This window comes from Myotis davidii, unplaced genomic scaffold, assembly GCF_000327345.1.
Source record: "Myotis davidii unplaced genomic scaffold, ASM32734v1 scaffold811, whole genome shotgun sequence".
Taxonomy (NCBI): Eukaryota; Metazoa; Chordata; class Mammalia; order Chiroptera; family Vespertilionidae; genus Myotis; species Myotis davidii.
The window spans coordinates 92908-99149 of record NW_006283149.1 but is presented as its reverse complement, the minus strand read 5'-3'; positions in this window follow the sequence as shown (position 1 = coordinate 99149).

Here is a 6242-nt window from a genome sequence, read left to right as displayed (position 1 = left end):
TCCGGGGACGGCGGGGCCTCCCCCCTCCGGGCTCAGGCTGCTCCCGGCGCCGTCTCTGAGGAGCGGGACCCGTGTTCGTTGCCGTGACCCCGGAAGCTGTCATGAGTCCTCGTTCCTCCCAGCCTCCTGACATGATTTCACGTGGAGAAGAAAGACGGGCTCTTCGCGGTTCGTCCTTGGCCAGAGGGCCCCGGAGAGATGGCTCTGCACGGACGGGGCCCGTAGGCGGGTCGTTCTGCGCCGAGCCCTCTGCCCCGTCCGCGTCCGGGGTCCGTGCGTTCACGCGTGTCTGATCCCCTCTGAGCTGGCTCTCCCTCCCCGGACACCGAGACGCGTTGGTGGCAGACGGAGCGAGAAGAGCGCTGGCCGGCAGTGCCGCGCTGTCGGGGGCCGCCCGGTAGCGTGAGTCAATTTCAGTGCCTTTATCACTCGAACTGTATTCACTTAGTCTGGCTGTGGCTGTGCGTCTGCTCTCTGGGCTTACAGTAACGCTTACGCCGTCGTGTTGCCGTGCAGAACACGCGTGTGTCCAGGGCCCGTAGGTAACGGCGTGCCCGTCTGTGGGCAGAGGCAGGACGGAAGACACGTGAGAGAGGGTTGGCCGTTCGCACGTTGTCGTTGCCCAGTAGAGACGGTGCTGGGAGGAGCAGGCGGTCCCTCGTCCGTCCGCCTTCGTCTGTGTGGCTGGGATCCCGAACCCGCTGAGGCCCACGTCCTCTGTCTGTGAACGTCCGGCCGCTCAGAAGACGTGACTTCTGTCCCCGGATGGTGGGGCTGTTAGACGGGAGGGTGCATGGTCAGCGGCTCACCTGTGACTCGGGAACGAGGTGGAGGGCCCAGTGAGGCCGAGGCCCGTCCAATTGGAACGAACACACAGAGCGAGTTTCCAGCAAAAGGGGAAAAGGATGGGTTTGGCCTGCGCCCCGCTGTCTGGGACGGCGGAGCCCCCGGGCCGCTCGCCTGCCTCTCCTTCAGCTTCTGAAGTGCAGCCTGGCCGCCGGCGAGGCCAGGATTTGGGTCAGAGACCCTCCGCGTGTGACCTGGGGCCAGGCCCAGAGCGAGCGACGCGTGTTTCACGGGAGACCTCGTTCTGCGCGGGCGAGGTTGTAGCGAAACGGACTGTGCCACGCTGGAAGGCGGGGCTGGGGTGTGGACCCCGTGAAGCAGACGGCGGCATCGGGTGATCCCCGGTGAAAATCATTCCCAAAAGAAAAAAACAGGCTTTTCCAGCCAAAACCAGAGCTCCAGACCCATGGCAGGGCGTCCCCTCACCTGTGAGCCAGGAGGCGGCCTGAAGTGCGAAGGCTTAACAGCGCAAAGAGCGCATTTATGATTAAAAGTTCATGAGGCGATCGTGGCTCGTCGGGCTCCTGAGCTGACAGCAGCAACAAAGTTATGTAAACGTTAACCATGTCTATTTAACGACAGTCACCACATACGCAAAGACATCGGCCCTCAGCTCTCCGAAGGTTGGTTTCCGATCGTCGGCCGTTTTAGGGACCCAGGGCCCGTTCACTGCGCGTGTGCGGGAGGGTGACGCTCCGGTGGACGGTCCGTTTACGTGGCGGCGGCTTGCGTGTGGGGCTTAGCTGCAGGCCGGTTGGCGCTCCTTCTGCAGGAGGAGGCGTCTGGGTGACCTCCCTATGGGTTTTTTATAATAGTTTTTCTTGTGTGTGCTTTCTAAATCTGTTTATTGCTTTCAGAGAGGAAGGAAGCGGGAGAGAGAGAGAAACATCCATGATTAGACAGAATCACGGATCGGCCGCCTCCTGCAGGCCCCCCACTGGGGATCAAGCCCACAACCCAGGCCTGTGCCCCGACCGGGAATCGCACCGTGACCTCCTGGCTCCTAGGCCGACGCTCAGCCACGGAACCGCACTGGCCGGGCTGCTGTTAAACTTGCCTTTTTTGGCAGAAGCTCATCCCAGCCGCCCGGGGTGGCTTTGCTCATCCCCTTCGGGTTTCCGGTCGATGGAAAGGGGACCATCAAAAGGTGTGGTCGCCTCTGGTTCCCTCTCGACAGCTCAGCTCTGTGCTGGCTCCGGGCGGTTCCTAGACGGTGGCAAAGCCGACACCCGGGTCTCCAGGGGAGGGCGGCCACGTCGGCCCGCGGAGACGGAGACGGGGAACCTTGTTGGGAGCGACACCCCTTCCCCAGCCCGTGCGGCTCACCCAGAGCCGCCCCCAAGTGCTCTGCCGGCCGACCTCCGCCCCCGGCTCTTTCTTTCCGGAGCGACGGGATCCCGGCTGGGCCTCCTGTGGCTGCGTGGGAAGCTGGACGGGGACGTGTCCTTGCGCCCAGTCCTGCTCCCGTCTGATGGGCTCCAGGGGTCGGAAGGCCTGGTCCCCCCACACCCACCGAGCAGGACTGGTCGGAATCTGGAGATCCACCTTCTCAGGGACCAAAGGCCACAGGCTCCTCAGCGGCGACTTGCTCCCAGGATGCCTCCGTGAGTTCCCCGCATGTGCCGCTCCCGCCCGCACTTGGGAGCCTGGGACTCGGGTTGGAAAGGGAGAGATGTTTGCCACCAGACGTGACGCAACCCGGTTGATCCTGCCAAATACCTCGCTTCCTGCCCTCCTCACGCCCACCCCCCTCGTCCTGGGGGCGGACTCCTGTCCTAGAGCTTTGAGGTGACTGCACGTCCAGCCCGATCCTCACCCTCCGTCGGGTCCTGAGAAGACGGAGGAGGATGGAGACGGAAGGAGGCCCTGCCTCATCTCTAATGTATTTCCATGCACATTTCCCACACGCTGGCAAATGCACAGAATAATTCTGTTTTAAGGAAATGTCTGTTACATCAAAAAATGTCTGGTAAAAGAATGGACACTCGGTGGAGCAAGGAAACATGTTCCCCCGCAGCCCAGGCTGGAGTGCGCCCGGGAGCAGGATCTGTGTTCTTTTCTTTCTCCTCGAATCGTGCAGTTCTCCGCGAGTCCCCGTACCTTTCTGTGCCTCAGTTTCTCTACCTCGAAAAGGGAGGGGATGGTTCTGGGGGGGCCTGCACTTGGGCGCCTGCTGGCAGCCTCGGGTGACGGGTGACGGGTCGGGCGTGGGGGCCGGGGTGACCCCGGAAACGCCGCCCATCCGGCCTCCTGTCTGCTCAGGGCCATGCAGCTTCAAGCACTGACTGAGCAAAGGCGAAGCGCGTGGGTGTGAAGTTGGCATCATTCCTCGAAGCTTTAGTGCTCCCTTCTGTTTGTCTTAAAAAGCAAGGGTTTCCTGTATCCCGCCGTCACGGGAATGTCACTGGGAATGAGACGGGCGGGTAGGGGCTGCACGGGGCGAGCCGGATGCTGTCGCCGTAGGTTTGCAATGAATGAAGCCGAGCCTCCTGCTTCCAGCCACGTCACCCTGACCGCGAACCGCCCGGCACAGGTGGACGTCAGGAGCCCCCGAGCCCCTAGTGCCAAAGGGCGGGTCCCACCGGAAGGTCAGGATCCCTTTCACCTGTGGGAATAGAACAGCATCCCCCCTACACGCACCCCCTCATGTCACTGTTGCACCCCGGAAAAGCTTAAGGCTGTTTTTAATATCGCTCCTGAGTCTGTCTTTGCCTTTTAAACAACCATTCCTTTCCTGTAAAATGGGACACGATCGGGAGAGGGCGACGGCGAGACGGAGCCTGTGTCGTCTGTGCCCCGGACGGTCGCGTCTGTGTTTCCGTGGAAACGTCCCGGGAGCTCCCAGTGGCCGCGCGTGTGTCAACGGCTAAGACCTGCTTCCCTCGCTGCGCAGCTGCCCGAGCATGTGCCGCCTGATGTAGACAGAGGCTGTTGATGAAGTTTTCCGATATTTACTACCCCGGGTGTGTTTTAAAATAAATAACGTTTCTAGCCGAACCCGCGTTGTCTGAAGTGTCTGCTCCCGACACGGGGAGGCTTCATCTCCTCCTCACTCCTCAGTCCAGGGCTCCCCGTTTTCCTGCAGAAACAGGAGCCCGGTCCCCTCCCGACGGAGGACCGGCCACCTGTGCACGTGGTCGGGGCACGTCTACGAGACAGGAAGGAGCCCCCATGTACCGATTACTTTCTCTTTTTTAATGTGTTTATTGGTTTCAGACAGGAAAGTAGCCAGTATTTCCTATGCTGCACTTTGCCTCCCGGGACGGCTCTGCACCTGCCGCTCTGTCCAGCTCCGACCGCTTCATTCCTGGGCTTGGGCCCAACCTGGCCGGACGGTGGGGGGCGTGCAGGAGGCGCCCACCAGTGATTCTCTCTCATCATGGATGTTTGTCTCCCTCGTCCTGCCTCTCTCTGAAGTCCATTAAAAATATGTTTTTAAAAGAATGAATTAGCCCTGGCTGGTTCGGCTCAGCGGATAGAGCGTCCGCCTGTGGACAGAAGGTCCCAGGTTCCATTCCCCATGGGCAGGTGCAGGGTTGTGGGCTCGATCATCAGTGAGGGGCGTGCAGGAGGCATTGATGTCTCTCCCTCTCCCTTCCTCTCTGAAATCAATAAAAAAAATCTTTTTTAAAAAGAACGAATTAAACAAACTAAATGCAGTTATCCCCAGATTCCTACCAAATGAGCCCTAAGCTGAACCCACCGCGCCCCAAGGACTTGGTCTCACCTCACTGCAGTTACTCTTCCCCCCCCCCCCCCCCTGCCCAGCAATTGGTCCGGCCCTTCCGCGTTCCAAACACACCCCGCCCATAGCTCTGGGCCAGCCTATCCGCGTTGTCAGTCCTGACTACAGCATTTGGTCCCACACACAGCCCTGATCTAGCCTATCCAGGTTTTCCTCAACCCCCGGATATCAGGGCTCTGATCTAGTCCCGCCCATAGCCCGGGTACAGCCTATCTGCTTTGTTTACCACCCCCGGATATCCGGGCTCTGTTCTAGTTCCTCCTCCAGCACTTGGTCACGCCCATAGTCCTGGTCCAGCCTATCCACGTTGTCAGACACTCATTTGGTCCCGCCCAATCCACTTTTCCATCCTATCGGCGCTTTTCGACTACCCCGGATGTCCGGGCTCGGATCTAGTCCCTCCTCCAGCACTTGGTCCCGCCTATTACCCTGATTCAGCCTATCCGCTCTGTCTGCCACGCCCGGATATCCGGGCTCAGGACTAGTTCCGCAGCCTAGCACTTGATCCCGCCTATAAACCCTGCTCCAGCCTATCCGCGTTGTTAGACACCCATTTGGTCCCGCCCAATCCACTTTTCAAGCCTATCGGTGAGGTCCGGGCTCTGGTCTAGTCCCGCCTCCCAGCAATTGGTCCCGCCCATAGCCCGGGTACAGCCTATCCGCGTTTGCCTCCCCCACCGGATATCCTGGCTCTAATCTAATCCCACTCCTGCACTTGGTCCGCCCTTAGCTTTGGGATAGCCTATCCACATTGTCCTACACCCATTTGGTCCCGCCCAACGCACTTTTCCAGCCTATCGGCGTTGTCCGACAACCTCAGATATCCGGGCTCTGATTTAATCCCGCCTCCAGAACAAGGTCCCTCCGTAGCCCTGGTCCAACCTATCAGCGTTGTCTTCCACCCCCGGATATCCGGGCTCTGGTTGAGTTCCGCCTCCAGTACTTGGTTCCGCCCATAGCCCTAGTCCAGCCTATCCGCATTGTCCGACACCTCGGATATCCGGACTCCCGTATAGTCCCGCCCCCAGCACTTGGTCCCGCCTCTTCGTTTCCCACATACTCTTGTTTTCCGGGTCCCGCTATAGCTCCGCCCCTGGCCCACTGAGTGACGGCTTCCGTATGGGATCCCTAAGGTCGCTGCTTAAAAGTGTAGTTTCACACACTGACCCCGCGTTGGCGTTCTCATTGTAAGCAGCACATAGTACTTTGATTTTGATCACTTGGTATTTATATTATAAAATATTGCCTGCAACACTTCTCCCCTCTGCCCGCCCATTCCCCCCAAGCCCGCTAATCAGGGCCTGGTAGACAAACCGGAAGTCGACATGACAGCCCGCGGGTGTGGGAGGAGGCTTTTGCCGGGCTGTACTGAGTCTGCGCGTGCCGTCCCTGCGTCATTCGGCCGCGACCAGGTTCTGCTCTTCCGCTTGGCGCGGTCCCTGGTCTGGGCGGTGGGTTGCCGGACTGGAGGTTGTCCCGGGCTACTTGCCCTCGGGGCTCCCCATGGAGGAGACAGCGCGCCCGGCTGCAGCCCCGGATGCTCGCAGCTCCCACTGGACGGCGACGGAGGCGCTGGCCGCGCGAGCGCAGGGGAGGTCGGCCCCCTCGGCCTGTGTGAGGGTGTGAGCGGCGGTGACCAGAGCGGAAGCCC